This window comes from Giraffa tippelskirchi, chromosome 2 (genome assembly GCF_054371585.1).
Source record: "Giraffa tippelskirchi isolate mGirTip1 chromosome 2, T2T-mGirTip1v1.2.pri, whole genome shotgun sequence".
Lineage (NCBI taxonomy): Eukaryota > Metazoa > Chordata > Mammalia > Artiodactyla > Giraffidae > Giraffa > Giraffa tippelskirchi.
This window is the reverse complement of record NC_137276.1, coordinates 57,906,696-57,922,901: the sequence shown is the minus strand read 5'-3', so window position 1 is coordinate 57,922,901 and position 16,206 is coordinate 57,906,696. Positions and strand designations below refer to the sequence as shown.

General features: G+C 57.3%; 1 protein-coding gene across 16 annotated transcripts in view; it reads left to right on the top strand.

Moving 5' to 3' along the window:
• The window catches only part of ZMIZ1 (zinc finger MIZ-type containing 1), a 239,945-nt gene that overhangs the window by 171,768 nt on the left and 51,971 nt on the right, over positions 1-16,206 (top strand). For 3 of the 16 annotated variants that reach the window (XM_081563871.1, XM_081563856.1, XM_081563838.1), the window contains exon 1: positions 152-422. The exons of 9 other annotated variants lie outside the window; for them this stretch is intronic. The gene's annotated coding sequence lies outside the window, so the exon portion shown is untranslated. Of the gene's footprint in view, positions 1-72; positions 423-487; positions 1,183-16,206 lie in introns of those variants that run through there. 4 more of the 16 variants (XM_081563863.1, XM_081563839.1, XM_081563849.1 and 1 more) reach the window with 3 other exon arrangements.

The window sequence follows — 16,206 nt, the reverse complement described above, 5'->3', positions numbered from 1 at the left end:
CCCGCCCCCTCTCCTCCCCCGGGGCCGAGGCCGCCTCCAGGCCTGCTCCCTCCTCCGCCCCCACCCGGCCTTGGACCCTTATTAGCATGACCACTTGGGAGGATTCTCCTGGGGGGCAGGAGACACCCGAAGTCATCCACCGCCCGTGCCTTCGCGGCGGCCCCCTTGGGCGGCAGCGTTCCGGGAGACCCACTCTTACAAGTGTTGCTTCCAATTAATTGCCTGGGCGGGGGAGGGAAGGGGGCCTGTCGCCGCCCCCGCCCGGAGGCTGGAGCGCCGCTCGTCGGGTCGTGCGTTCGCTCAGCTGCGGCGTGCACCAGCACCGCCCCTGCGTGCAAGTTTGAAATGTGAGCTGCCTCGGATTCATACTCGCTCGCGCTCCCTCGCAGCAAAGTGGCTGGGCCGACGGCCTGCGCGCGCGAGTGAGTGCGGGCGGCGGGCTGCGGGGCGGGGGTGCGGACGGCGAGACTAGCGGGGCGGGGAGGGCGCGCGCGAGCCAGGGCTCCCTGGAGACGCCGAGGCAGGTCTGCTAGCCTTTCATCTTCCTCCCGCGCTCCTCCTCCTCCCTCCCCTCCCCCAGCCGCGGCGCGCCCGGCCTCCCCGGAGCCCCCAGCCCCACGCGGACGCACGCAGGGTGGGTGGTCGCGCCGGCGGGGTGCGGGAGCGCCGCGCAGGGCGCGGGCCGTGGGAAGTTTGGCCGGCGCGCCCTGTGCGCCCCCGCCCCCCGCGCGCCCCCGGCCCATCCCCGTCCCCGGAGGGCTGTCGCTTGCGCCCGGGCGCGCGGCTGGCTGCCTCCTCGGCGGCGGCGGCCCCATTAGCAGAGCCTCCGACTGTGATTGGCTTCGCCCGGGAAGCTGGAGACGGGCGATGAATAATTGATGTGTGCGGTGCGGTAGCCGGACGGCGGCGGCGGTGGCGGGCAGCAGCGAGCGGGAGCGCGGGAGCCGGAGCGCCCTCGGAGCGGGCAGCGCGGAGCGAGCGGGCGCCGGAGCCACCCGGGCCCCCGCGCCGCCGCCGCCGCCCCGGCGCGGAGCGGGGATGCAGGCGGCGCCCGCTGCCTGCGCGCAGCCTTTGTTCCGCGCCGGCTGAACCCTGCCCGGAGTCGCTCGCTGCGGCCGCCCCCGGCCGGTCCCCAGCCCGCTGCGGGCGCCAGGGCGGGGTCGAGGCCGGTGCAACTTCCAGGTAAGTGCGGGACTGGAGGGGTCGGCGCCGGGGCGCCCGCGGGTCGAGCCAGGCTCCCTCCGGGAGCGGGGGTGAGTGTGCGTGCCTGTGTGTGACAGAGAAGGGCCGGTGCATTGTGGGTAGCGCCGTGTGCTGCATGGTGTCAGCCCGAGGCTTGGCCGCGAGAGTGGCACCGGCGTGCACCGGGCCGTTTTGTGCGCTCGTACAGGGGGCCCTCATTCTCTTTGGGGCCCGGGGCCAGGTTGCTCCCCCTACCACCACCCCCACCACTCCCGAAGGTGAAGTGTTGGCTCTCCAGCAGACATATTACAAGGCTGCGTCCTCAATTGGCTGCTTCTATTGCAAAAATCTGAATGGGCCAGGAAGCCTTCCGCGGAGGCAGCGGCCGAGGGTCCTTAACTTCAAGCTGTTCCTTTGTCAGGATGCAGCCCTGATGCTGACAGCGCCCAGAGACCCCGATGGGCGCTGATGGTGCCACCATTGCTGCAGGGCGCCCTTCCGAGAAGTGGTGGATGCAGAACATACTTCTGACAAGTGTTTGCTGGGAGGCGGGCTGGAGGAGGAGAGATGGGTTTGCACCATAGAGCAGGAAGGGGCCTTTCTGTGGTGCCTGACACCAGGCTGTGAAGATCTCATTTAAGACCTTGGAGAGAGGGTTTCTCAGGGGACTGCCTGGGCTGAAGGTCTGTCTGTGTTTTGGTGTTGGGGAAATCTTACAAGCCTTGGCGCCTGGTCCACTAGATAAGCCCCTATTCTAGAGTCCAGCTGGAAGCTGGCTTGGGTGGTACTAGGAGAGGTCAGGCTGTCTTTCCCTGTCTTTCCCTCCCTTTGCACCACAGATGGGCTTCAGGATCCCATCACTCTCAGGATGGAGACCTAGGTTCTCTACCCTTGACCATCAGGCTGGACTGGCAGATGGTTGCTAGGCATGGCTGGAAACTCCTCCCGCAGGAAGGTCTTGTGAGGCAGCTGGCAAGGAGTTGGTACCAGAGAGCTTCTTAATGGCCCATCCTTGAGAGCGGGCCAGAAATCCAACTGGGGAGGGAGATGGAGTGGGCAGGATGATGGCTCCCTGAGATCAGGGTGACCCCAGATGGTGTATAGGGACTTAGCCCCTTCCAATTCTGAGGCTCTGGGCTGGAAAGTCATCTCCCATCCGCTGCAGAGTAGAAAGCCCTGTCCCACGACAGGGGGTGTAGGGAGGTGAGCCTTGAAGTCCACGTGGCTACTAGTAAGGCTGTTCCCCCTTTTTTGTGTGTATTAACCAGGCGGTGACTACCCCCACCGCTAGCAGGATTCAAGTCCCCTCCTGAGCTATTTTTACCCTGAACTTCCTTAGTGAGAAACCACCAAACACTGATGCTTTGGTGAGAATCTGGGTCTTTACCGGAAGCAGCAGCCTGCACAGAGTTTGAGACTTGCTTCACTCTGCTCTCTCCGCTCCCCTGCACAGCCACCTCCTCAGCAAGAGCCCCTTTGCCTCTTTCTGTCTCTCTCACCTCCTGGTTCTCACCACAGCCTGTGTGCTCAGGGACTCAGGAGCCCCGTTTCAGATGGGAAAACTGATGTCCCCGAAACCACCCAGTAGGGGACAGAGGAAGCCAGTCATAACTGTGACCGGAGGGTGGCCTTGACTGTGAGCTCCTTGAAGGCAGGAGCCGTATGTTACTCATCACAGTATAGCCTGGTGCCAGCCACTGTGCCTGACAGCTGGTAAGCACTCAGTGACTCCTGAGGGAGCGCATGAGCAGAAAGCTGGTCGTGTGCTACTTTCCTCTGTTGGAGTGGGGAGGTGATGGAGAGATTGAAAGTGTGCTTCTGGCTGTAAGTCAGTGTTGGCTGAGCGCTAAACCATCAGGCCAAGCTCAGTCTCTGGGAACTCTGAGATGAGTTCCAGGTCTGCTGTTAGCCAGTCAGACTGAAAGCTCCCACAGATGTTCAACCAGAACCCTACCTGGGAGCTTTCTGGGTCACATCCCAGGGAATGAGGATGGCAGAGCTGTGTTTAGAACCGCACTGTGGAGTATGGTAGCTACTAACCACATGTGGCTGTTTGTACACTTAATTACAAGTTTAGTTTCTCATTTGCACCAGCCACGTTTCAAATGGTCAACAGCCACATGTGGCTAGTGGATACCAGACTGGGCAGGTCAGATCATAGAACATTTCCACTGGGGCCGAAAGTTCCACTGGATATCTCTGGCCTGGAAGGATGGAGATTTAGGACAGAAGTGAGGTGAGGATGTTAGACAGTGTAACAGTGCAGGAGGAGTCCATAGGGTGCAGGGACCTTCCATTTCCTGATAGCCTCCCAGTAAGGGGAGTATAGACAAGCCAGGTGCTCCCACTTAGCATGGGAGAAGGCCGAGATTCAGTTCTGCCCAAGGTCACCTAGTGAGTGGCATGAGCCCCAGGTCTCCGACTGCTCCGCCAGAGCACTCCCACCCAGCAGAGGTCAGCCAAGGGGCACGGGTGGGCAGCGGTCCCCAGAGCAGCCTCAGACCTCCCCAAGGACTGTCTTGGTGCCCGGTAGGCGTCAGTCTTTGTGAAGTCATCCATCGATCGGGCGGGAGAGCCAGCTCAGCCTCGCGTCCCCAGGAACAGAGAGTTCTTTGCTGGCAGAGCTGGAAGGAGAGGGAGACAGGCTTTCCAGGCGAGAGAGTGTTTACCTTGATGGATGCAGCTTTGGTCCCAAGGGAGAGGCGGCTGTCTCCACAGAGGAGGACCCCATCAGCGGGCCTGTGGTCAGGTTCATTAGCTCCACCCCAGAGGGAGATCTGCAGGCCCCAGCCGGGGCTGGGAAGGAGAAGGACTGGGGGCCATCTGGCTGGCACAGGATGCCCTTTGCTCCTACCCTGCCAGGGCCTGCTGCCCCTCATGTCATGGGGCATTCGAGATGCCACCCTTTCCTTCGCTTTCTCTGAAGCCTCAGCTGCAGGAGGAAACTCTCCCAGGGCCCAGCAGAGAGGCAGCAGCCTCACAAGGGAGCCTGCTCAGGGAAAAACAAGGCCCCTACCCTCCAAGCATTTGCAGCCTCTCCAGGAGCTCCTGGGCCAGAGGGGTAAAGGGACTTCCTGCCCCCAGGTCACATGGCAGGGCAGGCTAGTGATGGAGCTAATGCCCACTCATGGCCACTGCAAATCCCTGTCTGCCATTTTGAACTTGAAGTTTATATGAGATTTCATTGTGCCTTGCTTCACTTTCCTCCTCCAGCCGTGTTAGATCACTTTGTCTCTGGCCTTGTCCTGAGGTATCCTGAGGTGTCCACCTCCTGTGAACAGCAGGCCTCACTGTAGCCTCCAGCTCCCCTGGGGCCTGAGCTGACTGAAGGAGGAAGTTTGAATAGGGGCTGGCCCTCTGCCAGGGACCCCAGCACACCCAAAAGAGGCTCCTCAAGGCCCATCCAGGGGAGCTTGAGAGATGACAGGAGCTTTGGGGAAAACCCCAGGTTCCCAGTCCCCTTGAGTGAGGTGGGGGCGGTGTTCAGGGCCTCTGCTTGCTGTGCCTTTCCCTGGAGCCGAGGTGGGCCACCTGGGGATGCTCACACGCTCTTGGTCCCCAGTATCTGATGTGCTGTGTGCCCTTCACAACTGACTGACAGAGTCAGGCTCTGCCTCAGGCACCCAGACCATCCGGCTGGGCCAGCCAGTAGCCCCAGACATGGCACAGATTCCTGCTTGGAGCCGGGAGATCCTTTTGGGCTCTCTGACTGCCCCCACCTACCCTTGGGGCAAAGGCAGGCCCTACGAGTTCCTGGCCTGGGGCTGTAGGCGGTTCTTCACGCATATTTGATGAATGAAAGTCAGGACTTTGGCCAGGACACCCACATTCCCTGAAGTCGTCGAGACTCCCCAGTCGCCCTGGAGATTCGGTAGCTCTGGGGTACATCGCAGCCTCTGTGATCTGGCATTGGTTCAGATAATTCCCATACCATTGGTGGCAGCATGGCTCCAGGGCCTAGCGTTCAAGTGATAACATCTATGATCTGATGCCAAATTAGTGTGACCTTTGGCAAGTCACTTCCCCTCTGGGGTCCTGTATTCTCATCTCTTTACTGAGAACATTGCCCTGTGTCTCAGCTCTGAATGGTAGACTCCACTCCAAGAGTTAAACTACTGGAGTCTTGAGCTAGAATGGACAGGAGACTGATGAAGGCTTGGTCCTGCCTGTGGGTGCTACCTACCCCCAGCATCTGAGGATGCAGCAGGTGATAGTAAGGGATGCTGGGATGAGAAGAACTGAATGAAAAGAGTCTTATGTTCCTCACTCTAGGAACTGGAGAAGGAGGAAGGGAAAGTGGTGGCTTCGGGGCTGGGATAGCCTGAAACTTCCCAGGCGGTCCTTGAATTTGGAAATGGGTAGGATTTGAGGTCTTGGGTGAGAAAGGGAATGAATATCAGCTGGGACACCTAGGGAGGTGGTTCCTCCAGGTGAAGCAACAGAGACGAGTACAGGAAGTGGAGCCATTGCTGAAACAGATCTTATCCCAGGAGCACAGGTCTGATCCCCGGGGCAGGGGAGAGCCAGGGAGGAGCCAAGGAGACCTGTGGGACTCCAAGGGCTTCCGGGAGCAGGGATGCTGCTGGCTTGAGGCAGGAATCCGTGCAGGGAAGTGGAAGAGCCCTGCGAGGTCGGAGCTCTGCTGCGGGAATGTCCCTGCCTCTGCTGACGCAACGGAAAGCCTGTCATGTTGCAGGGTTCCTGTTCTGCGGTCGCCCGTGGTGGGGGGCCAGGGCAGCCAGCTCTTCTGAGGAGCTCCGAGAACTTGGTGGAACTTGTCCAGGCCTCCCCTCTGCTCTCTTGTGGAAAAAAAAAGAGTACCTTGTTTGTGGAATCTGCCCCTAGTCCCTCGGGGGTTACAGCCATGCCCTGGGAGGGTTTAAATCTCTGTGGGCAGTTCCCTGGGGCTGGGACTGGAGGGGACAGGTGACAGGGGACAACCTCTAAACTGGGGTGAGTTTGGCCTCACATCCTCTCAGTGCCCCCTCCGGGCAGAGCCTGAGGTGGCTGGTGATTTATAGGCACCCTGTCCACCTCCCAAGAGTGTGATCTGTTTAGCAGATTCATAGCTGTGCACGGAAGCCTTAGCAGCATCTGCTTCAGACCCTATGTGTGGGAGGGAGGCTGTGGAAAATGGGGGCCACATTTCAGAGGGGAGGGCAGAAAAGCCTCGAGAAGAGCCCTTCTTTCTACCATCTCCTCTCCACCCTGCCGCTTCCAGGCCCACCTCAAGTGTCACCAGCCAGCAGGCCTTCCATAGTCTCCTGCCCCCAGCGCGCGCGCGCACACACACACACACACACACACACACAGGACCTGTCTCCTGGTGGTTTATTTCATTCCTTTGTTCATCTCAGACCCTTGTCCACCAGGTGTCATCCCCACTGGAAAGTGTGTTTGTCACTTGGTCGTGTCCAGCTCTTTGTGACCCCATGGACTGTAGCCTGCCAGGCTCTTCTGTCCATAGAATTTTCCAGGCAGGAATACTGGAGTGAGTTGCCATTTCCTCCTCCAGGGGATCTTCCCGATCCAGGGATCAAACCCAGGTCTCCTGCATTGCATTGCAGGCAGATTCTTTACCCACAGAGCCACCAGGGGAGCCCCCATCATCCCCACTAGCTTGTACATTGCTAGACAGACCATCCATGACTTGTATCAGTGCTGGGTACTCAATATATGTCTCTTAAATGAGCAGCCCAGGCTTAGGTGGGTCGCAGCGAAAGCAGTCACCCAGGAAGAAAAGGAGAATTCCAAGCTCTCAGGCCAGCTCTGGCTTCCCAAGGTGACCCTGTGATGTGCGGGAGCCCTCATCCTTCTCAGGGATCCCGCCTATAGGAAGAATCACTGGGTTTACTGTGCTGTCTGATAGAAAGGCCACTAGCCACAGGTGGCTATTTAAGTGTATGTTGGATAAAATTAAATGAAATTCAGTGTTCAGGCCCTCAATCACACAAGTCATATTCAAGTTCTCAGTAGCACCATGGGGCTGGTGGCTACCATATTGGGCAGCAGTGGTTGAACATGTCTATCATCACAGAAGATTCTGTTGGACAGTGCTAAAGGGTGTCTTAGGGACCCCGTAGATCTGTCATTGCAGATCTATAGGGAGGCAGAGTCCCATGGTCTCTGCCTGCCTCCTGCTAGGAGCTGCCACCCCTCCCTCCATGCACAGGGCCCTGGACTTTCCCTACTGTTCTTTCTGTGAATCACGGGGCCCTGCAGGACTTCCCTGTTTCACCCCCTACCCCGGGCTCTTCAGTGAGGCCTCCCAGCATCCTTCCCAAGACAGCGTCAGGGGAGTAATTATGAAACCCACATCTGTCATTTACTGGGTGACTTTGGGCAAGTCACTTAACTTCTCCAAGTCTCTGTCTCCTGAATTAATAAAATAGAGCTGCCCGCACCCACAGGGTTGCGGCAGGGAGTAGATGAGAAGGGGCTTCGGGCACTTAGTGTCTGGCACCTAGTAATTGCTCAGTGAGTGGCAACTCTCATTACTATCAGGTTTTGACTTAATACCCTCGAGGCGTATGATCAGCTTCCAGACCAACTGGGCTTAGGGTTTCTCTTGAGTTCTCCAGCCCAAGAGCCTGGGTCCCACCACACCTCAGGCCTCAGTTCCCTTGTCTGTAAGGTACTCCGTGTACTGTGAGTTGTGACCAGAGACCTGGACATGCAGCGTGGAGGACGGGCTGTCCAGGGGCTGCTGCCCTCATTCTATGCGGCTGCTGTAGCAGGGGAACCTGCAAAGAGCAGGGGAGAGCCAGGGGTGCCAGTGTGCCTGCCACTCGTTCTGTCCTGAGAAGTGCCTGGGCTGCCCTGTAGGCAGCTGTCCGTGTCCTAGCCCTGGAGGAAGGGCGGGGGGCGGCAGCATAGGTGCCCACTTTCATTTCCCTCTTCGGAAAGGAGCTGTAAACTACATTTTGGACTCCTGAAGCCCTCTAGGCGGCTTGTCCAAGAATGTCTCCCTTCTGAGGTCCACGGATAGTTTGTTGGGGTCCGTGAGCCCCCAGCCTGTGTGGAGTGCATTTGCTAGGCAGAGGGTCTGTGAGCCACATTGTACGGAGGTGGCTTCGGGGGCCAGCAGCCCGGCAGGAGGTGGACTGGCAGGATAAGGCCCACAGGTCCAGGCCCAGCTTTCAGCTGTTCGGAGGGCTCCCAGAAGGACACTCAGTGAGAAGAAATCCTCGGAGTTGGGGGAGGTCCCAGGAGCGAATGAGCTGATTTGTCTCACACCTTAGAGCTTGACAGCAGCTGGGTGCTGGGTGCTGGACTCTGGAAGGCTGGACAGCATCAGCCCCAGCCTATGAGAGTGAGGCAGTCACAATCTCGGGTAGCAGACCTCATGCACCCAGGGCTGCAGGGCCAGGCCATGTGGCTTCCTAGGGATGTGTCTCCTTGGGGAGAGTTTTTAGAGGAGGTGAGAGCTGGGTATTCCTAGAGAAGTGGGTATGGGGAGGCGTTCCGGGTGGGAAGGGCATGATCCTCTCATGGCTCCATGCTATTAGGGACTGGAGGCCCTCATGCCTCAGAGGCCACCCCCCCACCCCGGCCCTGCCATCTTTGTTCACCAGCATCTCTCCCCCTTCTCTCCTGTTTGTTCCATACCAGGTCCTCTAACCCTCTCTAAGCCTCAGTTTCCTCATCTGTAAAATGGGGGAATAGCACCCATCTCATCAGGTCGTGGGAAGATTAAAGAGTATATTCTAGCTGCAGCTTGGAACACAGCACTGGGACCTGCTCAGCCCTGAGTAGGCATCAGCTGTCCTTGCTGCTCTGTCATGCGTTTCCTTGTGCTTTGCTGGGCCCATTCCTCTGGGGGCACATCCTCCTGTTTCCCTGCCTCATAATCCTCCATCATAGCCCAAGCGTATCCACATGTTTCCCCATCTCACCTGCTCCTGCACAGGGGTGCCTCTCCTCCCCCACCATTCCTGAACAGGCATACATGCAGAATGCCCACCTCCCTACCCCCAGCCTGAGAAATCCTGGAGCCAACAGCCACCCACCCTTCCCTCTACCCTCCCCTTGGCCCCCAGCATAGGACTCCCTCACTGTTTGCTGAGAGAAGCTTGTGGCTTCAACCCTCACATGTGTCTGCTTTTCATTTGCCAACATCAGGTCCCCAAAGTTCCTGGGCAGTTCTGGGAGGCCCTGGGTCGGGGGAGGACAGACACCACCATCCTGCGGGAGCTGAAGGCAGTAGCACGCAAAGCAGAGGAAACCCCCCACACCCCACCTTATTGGGCCCAGGGCAGCCTTACCACTGGGTCTGTAATGACTTCTGCCCCAGGGAGACAGCCCAGCCCATGGAGTGGTGCGCTTAGGGGTCAGCATCAGAACAGGAAGGGGAGCAAGGGCCAAGCAGTGGCTTCATTTTTTGAGCACAGGCCCTGGCTCCTCCTGTCCAGGCCACTTTGATCCTCAAACAGAAATGGGTCCTCCGCTCTCCTGCCCCAAAGCGGCAGTGAGCAGAAGAGGGACCATCACCACCCATCCACCCTCCTGACCCCACCCTGCACCCTGGGAGCCAGTCCCCACTGCCCACTTGCCTGGAATTAAGCCTCCCAGCATCAGTCCTGTCAGAGGCTGATAATCCTCTCAAAGCTTTGTGTGGTGTTATACCTTCTCTGAGAAATACGTTTGATGACCTGGATAAGATCTTTGCCCTCAGGTTACAGCCTTGCCATGGAGGTTTCCTCCCAGGTTGTGGCTTCCTGATGAATGTAGGGGGGCTTCCCGGGATGGGTCTGGCCACCCAGAGTCTGGGAGGCTGGGTTCCCCAGATGCCTCCCTGACCTTAGACACCTGTTACTTGAAGCCTTGCTGGCGCCCTACCCAGGTGGTCAGGAGCTTGTGATTCCCCTTTGCCATTTGAGTTGCCTCTTCTATAAAATGGGGGCCTCCTTACTTTATAGGAGTCCTGGAGCAGGCGTCCTGCCAAGGCACTGCATTCTTGCCCTTCACACGTGTGCACTCACTCATGCACACACCTGTGCCCTCTCTGGGTTCACTGTGAGGTTTGCACAGGAATGTTTTATTTCTTCAAGTTCATGAAGTACATGTGTGCTCAGTTGTGTCTGACTCTGTGTGACCCCATGCACTGTAACCTGCCAGGCTTCTCTGTCCATGGAATGCTCCAGGCAAGAACATTAGAGTGGGTTGCCATTTCCCTGGGAGCCTTCTGGGATCCAGGGGATCTTCCCTAAACTCAAGGATCGAACCCACCTCCCCTACATTGGCAGGCAGATTCTTTGCCACTGCGCCACGGGGGAAGCCCTTCCAGTTCATGGCTATAGCTCATTCAAGTTTGTATGTTCTGCATCCAAGTAGGCAAAAAGTACACATTAGTATGTTTTGAATGAATGAACGAACTAATGAAGAGTTGGCTCTCAGTTGGGCACTGTGGGGCATGTGAAGAGAGACAGGGGGCTTCTGCCCTCTGGGAGCCTAAAGTCCTCAAATGAAGATGGCAGTGCTGGAAGGCACCAGGTGTGCAGAGCCGTATGTGAAGTGGGAGTGTGCCTGTTGCAGAAAAGTATAAGATGGAACGCTGGAGAATGTTACATGGGTTTTGCATCTGCATACATACATCATGTACCCATGAGGTTGGACAGACATGTGTCCATGTGGACACACACGGGACACAAGTTTAATGACTATTGGATGAATGTATGTGATGGTGTTCTTGTGGGTTTGTGTAGATTTGTGAACTTGGGGGATGTTGAGAGTGTCCGTGATGTGGGTGGGACACCTTGGGAGCCGCATGGCATATGCGTGTAAGAATTAGCAAGTCCTGTTCCCTTTGGGGCAGACAGGTACCCACCATGGTGGGCAGTGGCAGGGAGAGGCTGTGCGGCCAGCCCCTCCACTTACCAGCTGTGTGAACTCAGGCAAGTTACTGAAGCTTTGAGATGCCTCAGCCTCCATGGAAACAGGGTGGTCGCAGTAGTGACCTCCAGGTGGCTGTGAGGACCCCTCAAGTCCATGTGTCTGGCACAGGGGATGCGTTTCATGAATGTTAGTTGTTATCATTATGCTGGGTTAGGAGGGATGGTCCCCCGATCAGCCTGGGGGCCAGAACAAAGGCAGGCACTGCATCTGGACCTTTCCTGCCCCTTCTCCTGTGCAGGCACACCCTTAGTCCACTCAAAGCAGAGGGAAGACACAGTGTTCTGAGAGGGGGCCCAATCCAAGGTTCTAGGGATGTTCTTCCTCCCCAGACATGGCCAAGGGCATCTGGTACCACTCGGGGACTGGAGGAGGGGCCTGGGAAGGCTTGCTGGAGCCGACCCCAGAAGTCACTTCCCATCCTCCGGTAGCTGACTGGACCCTCCCAGACCTTCAGGAAAGGCGTCTCATGATTTCCTGGTGAAATCAGCCCTGGCTATCTACAGCTTCCTTCTGCCTGTCTCAGGGATGGCAGAAGAATTCTCTGTTCTCAGAGGTGCCTGAAGAGAGACACTTTCAGATGGTCATTGTTTCAGAGCACAGTAGAGTCTGGAGACCATCGGGAAGTCACTCGCCTCTCAGGGGCTCTACTTTCCCATTCTGAAAAATGGGTGGTTGATTCCTGTCCTGTTTAGCACTGGAATGAGAGTCCAGACTGAGTCTCCAAGCCTTTGCTGCCCTGTCTCCCAGGCCCAGCGCCTCCCTCAGTTGGCCTGACTCCTGCTCAAGCAGCCCTGGCCTCTGCCCACCAGCCTCGGCCTCCTGGCAACGGTTCTGCAAGTTCACCTGGACCACTCTGCCCCTTTGGGGGATTGTGCAGGGAGGGAGGACACCCCGGCCAGGTGGTCTTACCTTATACTTCCTACCCAGAGTCCTGACCTCAGGGTGCTAAATAAACAGAGGTCAGAAATTGGCTCTGAGATTACAAGTGGGAGCAGGGAGTAAAAACATCTGATGTTTCTAGAGTGCTTCAGGGTCCAGAAGGATGCTTCCACTTGTGTGGCACCATCTCTACCCTGGGACAGGGGATACAATTGCTGCCAACATTGGGCAGACACGGGGGCTGAGGGTGGGCGGGGGTTGTCGCGTGGTATTGAGGCTCCAGCTCTGGCCTCCCACCTTCAGAGTGCAAGTCTTTGGCCTGCCAGAGACCTTCCTGTCCCTTTCCCTGACAGTGCCTGAAGAGTGGAGAGTCCGGACCATAGGATCTCAGGCTTGGTTAGGGGCTGAGAGGAGACCATGACCCTGAAAGGTAATCCACTTGCTAATCACCCAGCCTGCCCTGTGTGGACGTGCGGGTCTGCACATGCGCACGCATGCACACACATTAACTCATGGCCCTTGGGGGTCCCTCTCCACTTAGACAACTTCATTGTAGCTTAAATTCTCATTTTAGCCAACTTTGTTTTTAATGTTAAACAACTATCACTTGTTTGTATATACTTCAGAAGCGAGGTCCCAGGGGAGAAGCAGTCTGGTTTTTTTAAGCCGAATCCTGGAAGTCCAATTAGGAGTGATTGTTCCACTTCTAAGGTTTTTCCAGTGGCTGCCTGGTATGCCCTGCCGAGCCCCTAATTAGGCAGCCAGGGCACCCCAGTTCATGGCCCAGCCCGACTGGGAGGTGGCCTGTTGGAGAGCTGGGCCAGGGCAAGTTCAGGGCCTGAACTCAGGCCCAGGAGGTCCTACAAGGGAAAGGAAAGGTCTTCTCCTCCTTTCAGTGTGGGCAAGGCTTACTGCCCTCCATCCCAGGGCCCTCGCCGCCTTTGAGGACAACACACAGGGCTCAACAACAGAGTTGAGGTACCCTGGGTTGGAAGAAGCCACGTTGTCGGGTCAGGGTGGCCTTCTTAACCACACTGTTGAGTGGTATTGTTGCTCGAGGCATTGCAAGGTCACCTTTGATAGGTCCCAGCCTGCCTGTCACCCGTTCACTGTTGATTCACTGAGCTGGTTTGAGCCAGCTGTGGGCCATCACGATGCTGTATCACAGTCAGTGTGACACTCAGTACCGTGGGGCCCAGGAGAGGAGGGTCAACCAGGTGAACCCCAGAAAGGCTTTCCTGGAGGGGGGCAGGGGCAGAACCATGAAATACGGAGAGTGGTTCAGACAGGTGTAGAGAACCAGGCGCCGCAAGGAGAGCTGGCAGAGGCAAGGGGCGTCGAGCCTGGAGGCTTTAGAAACCAAACACCTAATGTTTTTGGCCAGAGTCGTGATTTTCAACACATTGCCTGATGGTCTCTTTTGCTGGGGAAGAGGAGCATGTAGTAGAAAATAAATATATGCCCTCAGCCAAGCTCAGCCTGCAGCCTAGGGGTTTGTCGAGCTGCACACACAGCTGGTGCCTGCTCGCTCCCTGCGGGGCGTTGGCCTCCAGCCTGGGCTGGCTGGGTCCTGTGGTGCCACGGAGTGCCCGCAGCTGCCTGGGAGGCACTGCCCCTCGCCCATCTCATGCCTGTTCCCTGCAGCCTCTGGGAGGTTCGGATTTCTGCCCACCAGGTGGGTGGCTCCCCCCACCCCCACCCCGTTCTTCACAGCACACAACTCACAAGGCTGCCCTGGTCCTGCCACCTGAGCCCCCCCCAGGTGCCATCTGCCACCCTGTTTCCAGGTGGCAGGTAGGCGGCCTTGGGGCAGGGGCTTGGAGAACGCAGGCAGATCCCAGATGGGGCAGGTGGTGCCTGGCCTGCTACCTGGCACCTGGGTTGTCCCCACCTCCCTAGGAATGGATGAGAGCAGGGCTGGTGAAGTGTGAGTGCGTGGAAAGGGGCTCCCTCTCTCTTGGCATCTCTGCATATGTGAGCAGTAGGATCTGTCTGGCACCTCTGAAGCACCCGAATATCTGACTGTCTCTGTCTCGAGCTTGGCCATTCCCTCGGCATCCCTGTCTGCCTCCCTATGTCTCTACTCACTTGTGTCTCTCCATCCACACCTTCCGTATCTCTCTCACTGTCCCTGCATCTCTGTGTCCCTCTGTATCTCTTAGTTCTGAGCTGGTGAGGGTGTCTTTGCTGTCAGAGCCGCCTCCCCCCCGACAATGAGTTGCTCTGCTTAATTTCATTTCCCCGGGGCTCCAACTCAGAGAAATAAACCCTCCCTCCCAACCCCTGCACTTTTTTGATTTAACAAGCCTGCTGGAAAACAATAGTGATTTCCGCATCGATCATAAACAGAAGTGATTACCATACAATTACAGCCTGAACCGGCAGCCTCCATGCAATCACTGAGCCGCATTGTAAATAGGAAGACAATTGCCTGCAGAATTACCCCCAAATTGGTTTAAGTGGCAACAAAAGAGTGTTGGCATTTTGGCATTTTGGGGAGTTGTGGGGGTGGGGGGAAATGCCAGTGGTCCTGGCGGCAGAGGGTCTCCACTGGTGTCTTCCTTGCCTTTGTGGAGGTTGCCTGGTAGGGCAAGCTGCCCGCCACCTTCCCCCACCTTGTTATTTTTCCTTTAATTATTGCTCCTTGCTCATTGTGGTACCATTTGTTACAAACTCATTTATACTAATATGTGAGTGGCTAAGTATACCTTCGACTGGGCCCCCAGAGATGGGTGAGTCTGGTGGGAGAGGGTTTTCAGGGGAGGCTTCCTCGAGTCCCCTGATTTCCCCTCTCCCCAGCCCTGTCTCATCTCTGCCTCTTCCAGGTCATTTCATCCCTCTAGGCTCTTCTCCTGGCCTGGCTCCCACCTGGAGCCAGATGGGCTTCCCTCTCCATCTCCCAGCCCGGTGGTGGTCTCCTGCCAGGAGCCTCCTGCCTTCCATCCAGAGCAGCCTACTCCCTCCTACAGCTGTAGCATGTCCCCTGTATCTTCCCCAGACACCCAGGCCAGCTGGGAGCCCCCGTGCCTGGCCCAGTGAGCCAGGGCAGCCCACTCCTGGGAGCCTGTCGGCCGCCCCTGTGGCAAGTTCCGGGAGGAGCTCACAACGCAGGCCTCTGCTGACCTGGGCCTGCCCCTTTCCAGCCTCTGGTTTTATGATGAGTTCTCTGCCAGCAGGCCATCTCTTGAATGTCTGGAGACTGGACTCCTGAGCTCCAGCTGTTTCTGCAGGGGGGCCGGGGTGGGGGGCTTGTCTTCCCTTAGGTAGGTGATTTCTCTCTAGGGTCAGGCTGCTCTGAAGTTACCAGGAAAGCCTGCCCACTGGCACGCTTAGATTCTATCAGATTTGTCCAAATCCAGGTTAGAAGTGTTTTTGCATGTTCTATCTGATCCTTACAGAAGGATTAGGGCATGCTGGTGATTTTAGTCTCTCGTTTTTGATGGAGGTGTGATGCAGCTGGCGCCAGGTCACACAGACCACCAATGAAAGGCGGGGTCTTCAGGTCCCCATGGGAGTGCTTGTTTCTAAAAACCGTCTCTCCAGCCTTCCCAGACCTACAGGATGCAGGCTAGGGGGCGACTCACCTGGTCTCTGACCCACTCTGAGAGCTCGAACAATAGCAGTGATTTGAACAGGTCCTAGTGCGCGGACACTTGCAGGTGCTGAGTTCTGCTCACACATGCGTGAGCGCCCCTCATCCCCACTTCAGCCCTGTAAGGGATGGTCAGGCCCCCACTGAGGACACTTGACTCTCAGAGCTCAGGTTCCTGGTGTAGCTGGCTTGAGCCCATGTGTGCCACCCTTCTAGTCTGTGCAAACTGACATCCTATAAAGCAGAAGGCAGCCCAAGGTCCCCAGGCTCTCCCTGGTCCAGGTGTCATGGAGGTCCCCTGCGTGGTTGTCCTCTTTTAGAGTCTCAAGAGGGGGTCCCATCCACAGTTGGTATATTTAAAAACCTTTTTTTTCAGTCATGCCTCATAACATGCGGGATCTTAGTTCCCCAACCAGGGATCAAACCTGTGCCCCCTGCTTTTCGGCACAGAGTCTTAACCACTGGACCTCAGGGAAGTCCCTAGGGTTGGTATATTTAGAACCCAAAGTTCTGTCGGCTGTCTCAGTGCTGCCCTGCACTGGGAGGGGCTGGGGGGACTCTGGGGTGCCCCTGTGTACCTGGCACCCACCTTGGCACTGGCATTGAAGGGTCCAGTCCAGAGGGGAAGCTGGTCAGCATGGCATCTGCACACTGTGGTA